Source organism: Panthera onca, chromosome B2 (assembly GCF_046562875.1).
Source record: "Panthera onca isolate mPanOnc1 chromosome B2, mPanOnc1 haplotype 2, whole genome shotgun sequence".
NCBI classification, from domain to species: Eukaryota; Metazoa; Chordata; class Mammalia; order Carnivora; family Felidae; genus Panthera; species Panthera onca.
This window is the reverse complement of record NC_138343.1, coordinates 25,506,935-25,523,726: the sequence shown is the minus strand read 5'-3', so window position 1 is coordinate 25,523,726 and position 16,792 is coordinate 25,506,935. Positions and strand designations below refer to the sequence as shown.

The window sequence follows — 16,792 nt, the reverse complement described above, 5'->3', positions numbered from 1 at the left end:
TAAGAGGAAAACACAAAACAATGTTGCAAATTCTGTTTACATGGAGAGGAAGTCAGCTGGAGGCTTTCATGCAGTGTGATCACCTGATCGCTGCATTTTTTTGTTGTTGTACAGCAAATGGGAGGAACCTTCTGATCTGGCTGCTGGTGGTGTTCTGGAAGCAAGCAGGGTAGGGCTGGGGAATTTCTATCAGATCAGTAATCTCCTCAATTCAACCCAGTGCTTGAGGTCCCTGAGTTTGAGCATCAGATCCTATATGGCTGAAACCCGATCTTCTGGCAGGTGGCTTCCTAGTTGCCAGGTTCAGGGATACCATGGGGTCTAATGGATCTGGCAACACGCTTTCTAACAGGGCCCCATTTTTCAGCCCTGCACTTCATTCCTGCCTTTGCAGGTACTGGAGCCTCCAACCTTGACCACTGTCATCTCCATGACATGGAACTCCTCCTCCATCACTTTCCTCCCAAATTCTGACATCACTTGGCCACTGTTTGTCCCCTCTCCTTTTCTTTGTCCTTTGTTTTTAACGCTTTCAAGGGCTCCTTGATGTCATTTTTAGTAGAGTTTTATGAAAGGAACTGAACACATATGATCACAAATTTACCAACTACTTTTGTGAGCAGAGTTAAACAATAATGTTTAAAAGCCATTTCTTTGGCTATTACCCAATTCCTCTTTTACTTGTGAAATAAATGCCCAAGCATTGAATGCTATTTATTAAAATCCATCTTGTCCTAAAATGTGAATTTGAAAATACCCCACTAATTATAGGCCACTAGTACATAATCATAGAACAACTTTCATTATCACTTTGTAATAACATACAAATTCTTAATAATCATAAAAGATCAAAGCGATCTTAGTTCTAGAAGAGAAACAAAAATAAACTCAAATTTAAATAGTTTACCACTCACTACAATATTTCAAATATCAAAGAAAATTATAAACAATCTAGTGAGATTTTTATAGTGTGGGATTTCTTTTTCTTTTTTTAAGGAAGTGCAAGCTTTCTCCTATCCATTCAATGAACACGCCAGTAATAAGGATGCATATCTCACAGATCACATTGGAAACTCAACACCTTATCACTGGCTTTCCAAGTCCCTACTATTTTGGCTTCAGTAAGACAGCCAAAAGTGTCCTTCATACACAACACACAGATGCACACATACATGTGCAAAATGCATTATATATTCCAAAGTTATTTATGGTTTTAATAACAGTGTACCTTTTAAAAATAAAAATACTTAATCACAATACTTAATCACAAACATAAAAATTGGGTAGTAAGGTTTTCTATTTCACATATGAGTGTATGTATAAAACAAGACTAACAAATCAAATCTATCCTAGCACTATTATTTTCCCCATAGCACTATCAGTTATCTTTGAGCAATTATTGTTCACAATTGATTTGATTCAACTGATTGTTAACTTTTTAAGGTGTCACTATTTGTGCTTCTTGGATTAAAGATGCCTTAATTTCCTACAAAATCCAACCATTTAAAGATTGGCTTAATGGAGATGTGGGCTTCCGCTTCATCCCTACCTTTGTTTTCTGGTGTACTTGTGTGTATACTGTGTGTAAGTATATGTGTATTTTACTTCTCTGAACAACAGTTCTCTAGTATGTAAACAGGGGATGGTTCTTTCTATTTTTTTAGTTTTTTTTCATGTTTATTTATTTTTGAGAGAGACAGAGCACAAGTGGGGGGAGTGGGCAGGGCAGAGAGAGACAGACACAATCCGAAGCAGGCTCCAGGCTCTGAGCTGTCAGCACAGATTCCCATTCAGAGCTCAAAGTCACCAACCATGAGATGGTGACCTGAGCTGAAGTCAGAAGCTTAACCACCTGAGCCACCCAGGTGTCCTGGGATGATTCCTTCTATTTGCAGGTTTACTGTGAGGATTAAATAAAGTAATGTCTGGCACACAGTGGGTATTCAACAAATGGGTAGGATTATACACTATTTCCTTTCTTCTGTCTAGGCCTGATCTCAGGTCAGCAAGCTTGGAAACATAAGGTGTGTGGTTCCTCCCCCACCCCCTCCCCAGGTCTTACAACACACACTTGGTGTGATAGAGGGTGCTCTTAGTATGAACAGAAAAGAATGATGACTCCATTCATTCTAATTTCACTCTACTCTTACAGGTGGAGCTAACTATAAGATGCTAAAATGTAATAAAATGCCTTGAATTGGAATTGGCCTTGTATAATTTTAAATATTTAGTTTATGTGGCCAAGTATGACTAAAATTGCACCCTTTCTCTGTGATGGTATAAACCGAAGGATACAATCACTCAAAAGTAATCATGCAATACTGGAACACACCCTGTAATACTGATAACAGTTTCATTCATGTCAACCAGAGTGCACATTTCTTAGCCCCAGAAATGCAATGAGCAATACAATGCTGAATCCAAGGTTATTTTTCTCATCCCATCTCACCACACCAGTCCTAAACCACACCCAGGAGGAAGCAGTTAGCCTTGGGTCATATTCCTGTCCCCAGGTACAGTTGTACAGGCCCAGGCAGCAAAAGTACCAACACTGACCCAGTTCCACCCTGGCATCTAGGTATTCCTGGCAGCATATGAATATTAATTTTCCATACTTCTCTTTTCTGAACTTGAGCTTTATATGGGGAAGAGGGGGAAGAAAGTAATTCATGTGCCAATTTCATCTAGCACACAAACCCCAAGTATGATTAAAATTTTCCCCATTGTCCTCTTAGCCCTGAAGACACCACATCTTGTAATATTTTGTCTGCAGTAAGTTTAATAAAAAAAAACAAAACAAAACAAAAAAACAGAGGTAACAATATCTGGAATGATGCTCACGATTATCTTCGCAGGCCTGAATAACCTGTAAGGTGCTGCGGAATTTGCGAAGCACCTGCCCACAGGCCAGCAGGCCACACCGGGTGGGCAGGAAGATCACCAAGGAGCAGTTTCAGTGAATAGGCGCTGGGGAGCCCAAATTCGGCCGCCTTTGGCACCGACCCCTGGCCTTCTCTCAGGCCTCCAAGCCCCCTACCCTGGGTTCCCAACGCCCGGCGCCTCGCGGACAGAACAGGCGAGGTCACCTGTGGCCGGAGGCCTCGCGGGGTCACCTGTGGCTGCGGGGCCCCGCGCAGCAGCTCTGGACGCTCAGCGCAGCCCCCATGCCGGCTCCCGCTGCCTCCACTGCGGACGCGGGGCTGCGCGTCCGGGTCTGGGCGGCCAGACACTACTCACCAGATGGTGTCACTGTCCGCCAGACCACTGGACTTCTCAAGGGAACCCGAGCCCAAACGCTCATACACCACCCCCTAGCCGTCAAGATTTCGAGGGTCACGGCCCCGCGTGACCACGCCCCTACCCACGCGCGCCCCGACCCCGGGAGGCCACGCCCTCCCCGCGCGCGTCCCCGACCCCCGCGAGGCCACGCCCTCCCTACGTGCCCCCGGGCCCCGCATGGCCACGCCCCCGTCCCTGCAAAACCCTGATCACTGAGCTACCAAGCTCAGCCCGTCCACGCGCCCCTCGCGGCCCCACCCTGCCTCCGGCGCTTTCCTGACCTCGGAGTGGAGGACAGGTCCCCGCGGGCCGGGGCAGGTCCCACACCAGACGGTACCTCGGAGGGTTGGCGCGGCGGTCTGGAGAGAAGGGAGAAGCTCTGGGCCTCAAATACCGGCGGAGCCGGAGGGCGGGCGGAGTCAGGGGAAGCGAGCCAGCGCACCGCCCATCCCCAGATCCCGGGGCGGCTGTCCGTCAGCAGCCTGGGGCTCGCAGGAAGGCGGTGAAGGGAGGTGACCAGGTGTGCGCCAGGTACTCCACTGCACTTTGACCGCCACCCTGGGGCCGGCCTATGGGCCGCGCGTACTTTTCTAGTCTAGTTGCGTTGACCTCGCCCACTGGGCCACCAGGTAGGTGAATCAAACGAAAACCTCTGGAGTTTTCAGTCAGAGAGCGACAGTACGCGGACACACCAGCGCTTTACTGTGACTTGGTAAAGAGACCGTGAATTAATGTTGTCAGTGACCAGAAAAGTGCCAGTTCTTGGTACGTAGGCACAAGTTGCACAGTGCGGGACAGAAATTTTAAATAAAGCCTACGCGATCTTGTGTGTTCATAATGCAGTAGTCTTCTGGCGCATGTGAATTAAACTCCAGGGTACTAACAAATTATACAAATGTGTACAAAGTCCATGTTTGCCACCTTGGAGCAGTCATGGAGAACGGAAAGGTGAGAGGAGAAGGGGAAAACCCTAGCCACGTTTTAAAAATGAGTTTAATTTTGGAAACCTCAAATTGTTTTTGCGTTTCCTCCATCCTTACCCTAGGCCAGGATTTCTCAACATGGACACTGTTAACACCTGAGCTGGATAATTCTTTGTTGTGCTGTGGCACTACAGAATGTTTAACAGCATCCCTGGCCCCTCTACCCACTGCATGCCTGTAGCATCCCTCTCCCAGTTGTGACGCTTTAAATTTTATTTTTGGAGTAGTGAAACATAAAGTAATGCCCAGAGATATCAACCCAGTTTTGTTTAGCTTCAGGCATGTCTTTCCAGCTGACCTTTTTGCAAACATGTATGTGTGTATGCGTGTGCACGCTTATCAAAAGAGTGTCATTCTATTACCTATCCATTTGTTATCTGTCGATAGTTCTGCAACTTGCTTTTTTCACTTGACAATACATTTTGGAAATCTCTGTATTTGCTACACAGCATCCTTATTCCTTTTCATGGCTGATCGTATTTCGTGTGTCACTGGTGGCCATTTGGGTTGTTTCCATTTGGGTCATTACAAATAATGCCACGAATAACCTAGTGCAGTGCTTCTCAAGCTTGAATGCACATGTAAATGATCTGGGGTATTGTTAAAATGCAGATTCTGATTCAGTAGGTCCTGAGACTCAGCATTTCTAACAAGCACCCAGGTAGCTGAGGCTGCTGTTCCGTAGACCATGCTTTCAGTAGCAAGATATTAGTGTAAATACTCTTTTGTACTGATGGAGAAATATCCACCAATCCAGATTCCTAGATTCCTAGAAATGGGATTGTTAGGTTAAAGGACAAATACACATATATTTTTGTTAGCTATTGTCAAATTTCTCTCTATAGGGCTTGTATCATTTTGTCCTCTCCCCAGCTATATCTGAGTGCTTCTTCACAGCCTTACTAACAGTAATACATGGACATCTTTGGATTTTTACCAATCTGATAGGGGAGAGATGTTTTATCTCCTATAGTTTTAATTACCATATCCTGTATTATGAGTGAGGTTGAACATCTTTTCATATGTTTAAAAGCATTGCCTCTTTGTTGTTTTGTTCCCCCCCCCACCCCCGCCATGAACCGTTCATGACTTTTGTTCATTTTTTAAAATTGTTTGGTCTTTTTCTTCTTAGTTCTTACATGCTGTTTATATAGTAGCATTAGTCCTTTGTAGTATAAGTTGCAAATATTTTCTCCCAGCTTCTCATCTGTTTTCTGACATTGCTTTGGTGATTTTGGCATATTTTTTGTTTTTAATGTAGTCAAATTTAATGATTTTTCCTTTATTGCATCTAGATTTTTGACTCATAGTTAGAAACTCGTTCTCCAGATTATACAGTTCACCAATGTTTTCTTCCAGTATTTGTATAGTTTCAATTCAGTCCCAGCTGATGGCTGGAGGAAGAGAGGGCAGTAAAGTGGAAGGCAAGAATATCCCAGACCATTTGCCAAAGGCTAGTTGCTCAGGAGTACTCAGTGATTCATTGGTGTCTAATGTTTAGAAAACTCAGTTCAGATACGGCAATGATGTCAACAAATAGATCTGGCTCCAGAGAATGTCTTTTTCATTCCAATCCCAGTTTAATTGCTCTCTGTTGTTAACCCTGCCTGAAACCATATAGCTCTGACTCTCAGCAACAGCATGGCCTTTCATCTCCCAGGACTTCCCTGGATGGGGACTGGGACTTTGGTACTCCAGGTAAAATAAAAGTCAACAGAACCTTTTAGGTGTTTATAAAGCAGTCTGAATTTACAATCAGTAAATTGGAAATAAAGATTGACCAAGAATCTTGATTATGATACTAACACAGCTCATTTTACTTAGGAATCTGGGACTGTCACAGGTAAATGTTTTGTTTGGTTGTGTTTTATTTTTGAAAATAATTCCCCTTTTAAATGTTGGAAATAATAGATTGACAAAAACCCATTCAAAAAGCATTCGGCAACTTGTATTCAGCTCATTGAACACAAGTTGGTTTTGACATTAGCACAGTAACTCACCCGTGACCAGAACAGTGACTAAAACATCACCCTGAATAAATTCATTCTATTCTGCTGACGTTTCAACCCTAACACAAAAAGAGAAGAAAGGATGCTCCCCTTTTAACTGGGAACATTTCACCGTGACATTTATGTTATGTAATTCTATTGTTCTTTATGTATATTCTCAGTGTTATGTAGGCTAACTGGAACTAATTTCCATAAAACTGGAAGAGCATTTCTACCTTGATCTAAGCAGTAGAGATGGATTCGTATTGATTTAACTATACCTTTTAAAAATCAGATCACAGAAAATGAGCCAAATGTCTAAATAGACACCTGAAGCCTTAAGTGATTAAAAAAAAAAAAAAAGAACCCTAATGGATGGAACTATCCCGGATGAGGTCAATTGCTTAGCAAACTCAATTTAATTAAATGGATATTTACCACACATCTGCAATGCAAAATTCTGAGACTAGCCCAGAACTAGAATCTCTGCCCTTCCATTAAAGGCCATAAAATAAGTTCCCAGGCAACTATCTAACATCTATTTGGTTTTCGTTACAGATAGTAAGCATTGCGATGTTTCCTATGAACAACATTATTCAAATGACATGGCAATCCTGTTAGCAATATTACAGTACTTAATGGTTCTTCATATCTAATGTTCTTTCAAAGAAATTGTAGCCACCTCTCCCAGACATTCACTGGACAAACAGGTTGGGTTCATGAGTCACTTCTGAAAGACAGACCAGGTAGGTAAGACACTGAAATTGGGGTGCCTGGGTGGCTCTGTCGGTTAAGCATCTGACTCTTGATTTCAGCTCAGGTCATGATCTCACGATACATGAGATTGAGCCCCGAGAGTGCAAGCCTGCTTGGGATTCTCTGTCCCTCTCTTTCTGCCCCTCCCCCCCCCCAAATAAATAGACTTAAAATAAAATAAGACACTGAAATCAAAACTGCAACGAGACAACCTCACACCTGTCAAAATGGCTAAAATCAATAACACAAGAAACAACAGGTGTTGACGAGGATGTGGAGAAAAAGGAACTCTCGTGCACTGTTGGTGGGTATGAAAACTGGTGCAGCCACTCTGGAAAACAGTATGTTTGAGCAGGTTCCTCAAAAAGTTAGGAATAGAACTACCCTATGATCTGGTAATTGCACTGCTGAGTACTTTCCCAAAGAATACAAAAACAGTAATTCAAAGGGATATATGCACCCCTATGTTTACAGCAGCATTATTTATAATAGCCAAGACATGGAAGCAGCCCAAGTATCCATTGATTGATGAATGGATGAAGAAGATGTGGTATATATATACAGTGGAATATTATTTGACCATAAAAAAAGAATGAAATCTTGCCATTTGCAATGACATGGATGAAGCTACAGTATAATACTAAGCCAGATAAGTCAGAGAAAGACAAATACCATATGATTTCACTCATTTGTGGAATTTAAGAAACAAAACAAAGGAAAAAGAAGAGACAAACCAAGAAACAGACTCTTAACTATAGGGAACAGTCTGATGGTTATGGGGGGGGGGGAGGGGAGAGGAGGTTGGCTGGGGATGGGTGAAATAGGTGATAGGAATTAAGGAGTGCACTTGTGATGAGCACTGAATGATGTATACAATTGTTGAATATATTGTACACCTGAAACTAATATAGCACTGTATGTTAATTAACTGGAATCAAAATAAAAACTTAAAAAAGATAAGACCCTGCTCAAAGTGGGCAAAATGTGAGAAGCAGAGATCCAATGAGTCTGCAGGTAGTGGGTGGACAAAGGATGCATACTCCCTGCCTCTGGGAGGTGGTGACACTCCCAGGAGGAAGCCATTTGGAAAACTGAGGTCTTGATTTTTTCTACCCCAGAAAATCTTCTGGCACAATATCTAAGAAGCTGAAAGGTAGATGCCAGGCTTTTCTGGGTTTTCTCTTTAAGGAAAGTTTGGGGAGTATCGAAGACTCTGAACCTTGCACAATCCAGCTTGTGAGGGCTGGCCAGCAGTGCTCCCACCATTCTCCCTGTTCCTGCACTCACTGCAAAGAGCTGGGCCTCCTCCCAGTGCTTTCCAGGTACCTGGGACTGGGGCAAAGAACCTGTCTTAGAAAGGGGAAGGAAGGAAGGGAGGGAGGGAGGGAGGGAAGGAGAAAGAAAGAAAAAGAAAGAAAGAAAGAAAAAGGAAAGGAAGGAAGGAAAGAAAGCAAGAGAAAAAGAAAAAAAGAAAGGAAAGAAAGAAAGAAAGAAAAAGGGAGGGAGGGAGGAAGGAAGGACCTACCTGCCTTCTTTTTTCAAATACCTTAGTGGAGGTTTGGGCGCCAACACTGGGACATGTTTCTGGGTGATCACCCCCAGATTTCCTTCCAGACTCATAGGGACCACGTGCTAGAGAAGATTCCTTATCACACTGGCTTTCCTTCCCTAAAATGCAAGGTAAATCCATGGTCATTCAATATAGACCTAACACTGACTTTTCTTTGCCCTTACTGGAATTCTTGGGGAAATCCAGCATGGATTTTCCTCTTTTACTCTCACAATTAAAATAACTCATTTATGAGGGTAAGGCACCGAGAGATGCAACCTGGCAGGGCTCTCCTACTCTACTTTACACTTTTTTACACTTTACACTTTACACTCTACTTTACACTTTACACTTTTTTATCTTACCATTTTTAAAAATGAGAAAGGTGACTTTTTTTTTTTTTTTTTTAACCACAAACCATTTTCACATTCAGATGCTTGGGTTTTGTAAATCTTCCCTGGCAAATTCACACCCTCAGAGCCACACTAGATAGAAGAGCTGGAAAGCCCCAAACTTCTTTTATTAAACATTTATTCTACTGAGTGTGGGACTGTGCACTAAAACTGCAATAGGTAACTGGTCACAGGAGGTTACAGCCTCCAGTAACTGACCTCAATGAGAAATCAAAACTGGGAAGAACTGGAAAACCAGTCAAGCAGAGGCAGGCAAGCAACATTGTCAAACAATCAGATATAACAGAAATATAATGTATTTAGATGACCTAAGGGTCTTTCTCCGGTCTACATGTAAATCAGTAAACCTTACTTTTTACAACCATAGCAAATTATACCTTGTAATGTGCAAGTATTTGGAGTACTGATTGAAAGCAGGTCCCCCTTTCCTCTTGTAACAAGCTTTGGAGCAGCTCTTCAGAGCAATCAGAAAGACCACCTCCCAAACTATAGTCCTCAGGAAGACAATGAATAAAGCATTCACTAACCTACTTTGAGGTTGGTTTTCTTTCAGTGGACAGGATCAGGTCTCAAAGAAATGGAAAAATAAAACTGAATAAAACATGGCCCTTCCCTTTTTTTTTTTTTTTTTTAGCAGTTCAGATGGATGCAAAAGAGAGATTGTGTTTGCAATATTCAATCGTGGGGAGATCTGTTCCAAGATCCCCAGTGGATGCCTGAATCTGTCTAGTACCAAACCCTATGCATATTATGTCTTTTGCTGTACATACATGCCTATGATAAGGCATAATTTATAAATGAGGCACAGTAAGATATTAACTAATAATAAAATAGAACAATTATGGTAATATATGTAATAAAAGTTATGTGAATGTGATGTCTCTCTAACAGAATAAGTACAGTTAAATGGGCAAGTTAGGGCTGGCCTGGAAAGAGTTCTTACACCAATCTAAGGAGTTTGGGATTTATTGGTCAGGCAATGGGGAAGCATTGTAAGATTTTAACTAGAGGATTAACCTGATTCATTCATTCGCTCCTTTCCCTACTTTCCCTTCCTCTCTCTTCCTCCCTCCCTTCCTCCTTCCCTTTTTTTCTGACTTTAGCATCAGCCTTCAGGATGGTTTGGATGCAGAAGAAAGTGCCCCGGGGTTGGTTAGTTAAGGAGTTGGCTCTAGGCCATTTGGGCCTAAGCCTAAGTAGTGGCAACAGTGAAGCAGGGAGCTAATCAGGAAGCAGAACCCATAGGATCTAATGTGCAAGTGGATTTAGGGGGAAGGGACAAGGAAAAGAATGGAGTTCCAGCGATGTTTCAGTATTCTAACTCAAATAATTAGACACAAGATGATATGATTAACTCAGAGAATATGAGAAGAAGAGGATAGGTTTGGGGTCAAATAATTAGTTTGAGTCAAAAGCGCTTTATAGTGCTTGTAACACATTTAGGTGAAGATGTCCAGGACACAAGTAGAAACAAAGACAAAGCTATGGGATACAGGAGCTAGAAGCCAGAAGAGGGATGCACTCAGCCCAGTGGAGCTTCCTGATCAGGAAGGCATCCGTCTGATGACAGAAGCCCAGGCAATAGCAACCAACATTCTAAAAGGTTGCTAGGGAAAAAAGCACAAAAGCAGATGGAGAAGAGCAGAAACTGGACAATGGAGAGCAGCTCGCGTTAGAGGAAGTGGAGAGTTAAAGCAGGGAGAGTCCATTTGACATTCCCACGTCAACACTTACCTTGGTGACAGTTAAGACAACCATCAAAGTGAGTGGGATTTAGGATGAAAAGAGACACGTGGAGGTGTCTAAGAAACTCTTTGAAGAATCTTCACTGTGATGAATAAGAAGGCTAGGTAGAACTGGAGGTCAGCTAGAAGGACTGTGTTTTAAGGCCTGAACAGAGTTGAGCATGCCATTTGCTTTCTGCATAGTCACAGTCAGAAGCATCCAGGAAAATACTAGGAAATTGTCTGATTTAAAGGAAAATCTAATCTTTGTCAAGAGTATGATGGTGAAGCAAAGCAATGTTGCTGCTATCTTAATGGTTATTCTTTGTTATTTTAGGCCATCTGTAATCCAGGGGCTCAGGTGAAATTTGCACTTTCTGGCCCAGCAGGTTAACCTAGTACCTGAAAGCCAGGTGTCCATAGGAAGAGGCTTAGAGCTGGTTCTGTGTGAACACAGAAGGTGTTTTCCAGAATCTATGTTATTTTATTTCATGCATTTTTTTATTCACTTATTTCTTTTGAAACCATGCTCTCTTATTTAAAATCTGAGTTCAATTAAGAGAATCTTATTACTCTGGAGATTTTTTTCATATTCATGATCATATGATTTTAAGAAATAGCTAAATCACTAAATAAAGGTTCCTCTCTCGCTTTTTTTCTCTTTTCCCTCATCAAGAGAAGCTTGTCTTATTTGATCTGGAATCACGTGGGTGGTCCATTTCAGAATGCAAATAAAAAGAAACGTGAATGGAAACCCATCTTCCTGGGATAGGGTGCCGCCAACTCTGGGCCGTGTCACCCTGAGGTCCAGGCCACTGCTGAAGCGAGCTGGATGAATTTACATGAGAAGCCCAAGGAAACTGTTTCCCCAAATGCAAAGTTAGAGAGACTTAGTGTGCTTGACCAGATCAGTCCTGACCAGGGCCCTGTGGTAACGAAACTCCTAAAACTTAAAAAAGCAAGCAAACAAACAAAAACTGTTGAGAGAAGGGCTCAACCATCAGGAGGCTAATTTCAGTCCGTCCATGGCTTGTGCTGAGATGTAAAAAGTCCCTCCAGACCCTACCATTCTGTCTCTCAGAAGGTGCTAAGGGAGGCAAGGGGCTGAAGCTAGGACTCACAACACTGAGTGGTCACCTTGGAAACCCAGAAGGGTGCCTTCTTGGCCAAGCTTAGTGCTCAAGGAGTGCGAAACCCTTGATGATGCACTAGATTTTGCACAAAGGGCATGAGTTTTAATTTCAAAATGCAGGCTTGGGTATCGTAGAGTGAAAGCAAACAGGGACACACGACGTGCATTTTCAATACTCCTACTTAGTGAAAGCTGGTGAGAACATTTTCATTCTTTTTAAACAAAGGCAAGCAGTTCAACTACTTTCTGGGTGTCCATCCACCTCAAGGTAGAGAACCTCAGTCCCTCATGAGGGAGGGAACTATTCATTAATCCCCGAAAACAGCAAGGGCTGAGGGCGGGGCTCTATCACCTGGCCACTACTATGCAACATATACACTTTCTCCCCGGGCCATCATGGATTCCAAAGGCAATATAAGATCCTCACAAAGACAGGGAGTTCTTATCTTGTGAGTTATTTAAGCAATATGATGAGCAAAGTCTTTCAGATCATTTGCAATGTTATTCTTGGATAACTTGATGTTTGTTCATCAGCCTTAATAACTTTATTATATGAACTCCTGGCATTCATGAAATGGTGCGTGACCTCCTAACCGGTGGTATGACCAATTATTTCATTCACGCCATGAACTTTTATTGACCACCTACTACAGGCCAGGAGCTACACTAGGGTCTGGCAATATAATGATAGAAGACAGGTCCCTGACCTCAAGATACCTAATAGATATTAAGAGATAATAGAAAAAATATATATTGGTCTCTGCCCCGGCTCCTGACGCAAGGCTCCCGAAACCTTTGTAATTTCCTAAGTGATAAGAACACTAGGAACTTCCTTTGTTGTAATATTTGGTCGTTGACTTGAGCTACTGACATAGGATTTCTGAAACCCTTGTATTTCCTCGGTTAATAATAGTGTCTTTTTTTCTCCGTGGGGTCCTGGATGGCTCCTGGATGAGAGCTGGTATTGGAAAGAGCAAGCTGTGATTAGAAACTTGGAATTTTCAGCCCTTCCCCTCCCCCATTCTCTTGAGATGGAAGAAGGCTGAAAGTAGAATTAGTGACTGATTATGCCTATATTATGAAGCCTCCACAAAATCCCAGTAAGATGGGATTCAGGGAGCTACTCCATTGGCAAACACATCCACCCTGGGAGGATGGTGAACCTCCAACTCCAAAGGACAGAAGCTCCTGCACTCAGGACCCTCCCAGACCTCGCCCTATGTATCTATTCATCTACATCCTTTATTTATATTTTAATAAACTGATAAATGTGTTTCCTTGAGTTCTGTGAGTCACTCTAACAAATTAATCAAACCGCAGGGGGAGGGGCATAGGAATCTCCCATTAATAGCCAAATTGGACAGAAATTGTGGGTAACCTGGGAATCCTATTATTTGCAACTGGCATCTGAAGTTGAAGGTGGGTGGGGACCAGCCTTGTGGGACTGAGCCCTTAACCTGTGGGACCTGACATGGTCTGTAGGTAGAATGTGCTAGAATTTAATGAAATTATAGGACTTTAGCTGGTGCTGTGAAGACCTGCTTGATGTGAGAAGTCCCCCACATACATTTGGTGACGAGAAGGGTCAGAAGTAAAGTGTTTTGCATGAGAAGTAAAGGAGACACATGGGAGAGAAACACAGGAGAAGGAAAGGACTGAGTTTTTCCCTATTCAAGAGAAATACTGAACTGTGGCTTTTCCTTATACAGATATGCAAACAAATGAAATAGTGATATGTGCTCTAATGGCCCTTAGTATAGGGGTAAGAAAAAGTAGAAGCAGCAACAAGGAGTCTGGCTGGGGAAATCAAGAAAGGCGTCACACACTCTGTAACACTTGAGCAGAGATCTGAAGAATGATGCTGAGCTAATCAGAGGACAGTATTCCAAACCAGGAGTCAAAGAACTTTGCAAAAGTATGCCTGTTGGAGGAAACAACAAATATTGCAATATCATAAAATATGAGGCAGTTTAGACTAGACATCTATAAAGGGCTTTACATGTCATACCAGTAAATTTTTATTCTATCTTATAAGCTGCAGAGACTCTCTGAAGAATTCTGGACTGTGGGTCACATAAGCAGTTATGTACTGGGAAGACTGCTCTGCAGGAATGCAGACAAGTGGGATGGGAAAAAACAGAAGTATCAGAGCTGCGATACTTGAAATGAAAGACCCCAATCAGGGCAGTGGCAGGAGGGGTAGAGGGGATGGAAGTATTAAAAAACAAAATTCAAGTGAGTAAACCTGAAGATCTAATTGGCTGTGTTAAATGATTCCTGAATCAGGCAGCATCCCATCTAGCAAACAGAGGGGCTCTCTGAGGAATTGTACAAAATGAAAACTCTCAAAAAGGAGTTATTTTTATGGCAAGGAGGGTAGGGCCAGAAGGTTACAAGCAAAAGAAAGGGATCAATCTGGACAAGGTCACTCTCCCTTAGGGGGAAGCACAGGGAGTTTTATCAGATTTACCCACTTCTTTGTGGGAGGGGCGGGTCATGGAGAGGGCCATATGACAGACTCACTGACACCCATCAGAAAATTCCAGATCAACCTGTTAAGACAACATTTCTGGGGGAGTTTGAAACTGCAACTGTATTAAGCTGTGTTTCGGTAACCTGGTCTGGCCTAAGTAACACCATTTTGGGCCTATGGTTTTCTTTTTAACAGAAAGAAAAGCTGTTCAGGGAGAAGGTAGGACAGGACCTGGAAATTGTTGGATGAGTGGACGAAGGAGGAATCTTCGCTGATTTTCAGATTACACTAGGAAGAGCTAGTGAATGGCAACGTCAGTGAACAAGATTGGAAGTTTGGAAACAGGAAGGCAAATGACTTTGGAGAAGGGAATGAATTTTGCTTTGGTTAGGGTAGGTTGAGTTTCCATGGAAGGCTCAGGTGAGAGGTCTAGGTGCCAGAGGTCAATGTAGGGGTCATCAGCAAATGGATGTCAGTGCAGTTACGGGCTGGAGAGGTTTGCCGGGGACAGAATCCAACCCTCAGGAATACCAATACATAAGGATGAAGAGAGGAAAAGAAGAGCCAAAAAAAGACAAAGGGAAGCCAGAGGCATGAAATGAATCTGGAAAGAGAATTACTAACAACAAACAAAAGAGAAGAGAGTTTTAAAGAAGGAGGCTAACGGTCTGTGGTTGAGTGGCAATGTCGTCGTTAGAACTGAGTAGGTGTACAGATAAACACAAGGGAAGGGAAGCAAAAATAATATAAAAACAGGGAGGGGGACAGAACATAAGAGACTCCTAAATATGGAGAACAAACAGACGGTTACTGGAGGGGTTGTGGGAGGGGGGATGGGCTAAATGGGTAAGGGGCATTAAGGAATCTACCCCTGAAATCATTGTTGCACTATATGCTAACTAACTTGGATGTAAATTAAAAAAAAAAAAAAAAAAAAAAGAACAGAATAAGTATAGGGTCTGATGCAGACCCTAAAGGCTGCAGAAGTGTGAACTTGTGATCCTAGAGGGATGGGTCGTGAAGGTGAGTCAAATGCTGAAATGCTCAGCCTGTGGGGATGTGGGGACTGAAAGGAGGGGGTAGGTTGGTAACACTTGGTGGCTTGGGAGGGGCCCCATCCGTTCTTCCCCAGCCTGGGCTGAAGGGATCAGAACCTGCCGCGTCTGCAAGAAAGGCTGCAGGGAAGGCCAGGCGGGAGGGGGTTGGGACGCCTCGGTTATGGGTAACCGAGAAGGCGACAAAGGTGAGTCAGCGGGTGGAACTCGGGGTTGAGTCATCGAGGGCTGATCACGATGCTCCCGGAAAAAGAGGAGACGCAGGCTGGGAAGGGCTCGAGTCGGCCTGGGAGCTGAGCTGGACTGGGCGATAACGGAGGTCTGAGTTCCGAAAGCTGCAGGCAACTGCCCAGCCCCCTTGGCGACCCCAGCCCGCTTCCTCCCCCCCCCCCCCCCCCCCCCCCCGCCTCTCTCGCCCGAGAGCAGAGCGTGCAAGGCTGCGAGGCTGAGAGGCCGGGATCACTTGCCTGCCGCCCACTCCCGACGCGCCCCTTCCTCCCCGCCACGCCCGTGGCACCCCCTGCACCCGCCGAGCCCTTCCGGCCGGCCCTCCCGGGTTCGCGTCCGGGAGAGCACATCCCGGGGTCTCCGCCGCCCTGCGCCCAGTTGCAAGCCGAGCTCCCAGAGGTCCCGCTCACCGCGCCTTGGAGGGGCCGGGGGATCCCAGGCGGAACCCGGCTAGGGCCGAGGGTTGGAGGGGAGGACCTGGGACCAGGGGGAGGCACTTGGGCGCCGCTGCAGCAGGGCCTGGAAGGAGGATCACATGGGGTGACTCACCTGGGGCCCAGGCCAAGTAGAGGAGGGTCAAGTGACACGTCATACATCCTGAGGAGGCCTGCTAGTTTCTACCACAGCTCCCTGTGTATTTCCTACACGGTACTAGCCACCGTCTGTAATTAGTTGTATTCGCTCGTTCTTGGTTTCTATTAGAAGGTAATTTCCAGGAGAGGCGGTCAGGTCTCCTCGAGTTCTCCGCGGCTGCAACCGCGCCAGAGGTGCCTCGGCCAGGGGGGAGGGGAGTGTGGTCAGGCTGGGGAAGCTGGAGTACCCGGAGAAGAGGAGGAGACTGGCGTTCAGAGTGAGCTGAGCTGACACCTGCCCTGACCAAGGGCGGCATGGGGTGCTGGCATTGACTGTGTCCACCGTCCAGCCTAAGGGGAAGACTTCCACACATTACGCCAGAGGAGTCGCGGGTCGACCTTGATGCCTTTCAGACCTCTGCCAAGGTCACGTCCTGTGTGATTGTATAAAATTTCGTTCCTGGACAGGAACGACTCCGTTTTGAAGCTCTATTTCCTTTCTAACTAATGAATTCTTGAACTGTACCAGAAGCGGTGATTGTTTTACAAGCAGTTGCTCATAAAATCCAACAGAATAACTGGCATTCGGGCCATAAAACTGTTAATATGAACTTTATGAAGACATAAAAGTTAACTAACG

General features: G+C 44.2%; 1 protein-coding gene across 5 annotated transcripts in view; it reads right to left on the bottom strand.

Moving 5' to 3' along the window:
* SERPINB6 (serpin family B member 6) overlaps positions 1-16,792 on the bottom strand; it is an 81,819-nt gene that overhangs the window by 27,150 nt on the left and 37,877 nt on the right. Inside the window, exon 1 of one of the 5 annotated variants that reach the window (XM_060614945.3) lies at positions 3,561-3,782. The exons of 1 other annotated variant lie outside the window; for it this stretch is intronic. The gene's annotated coding sequence lies outside the window, so the exon portion shown is untranslated. Of the gene's footprint in view, positions 1-2,841; positions 3,039-3,086; positions 3,110-3,237; positions 3,365-3,560; positions 3,783-16,792 lie in introns of those variants that run through there. 3 more of the 5 variants (XM_060614941.3, XM_060614943.2, XM_060614942.2) reach the window with 3 other exon arrangements.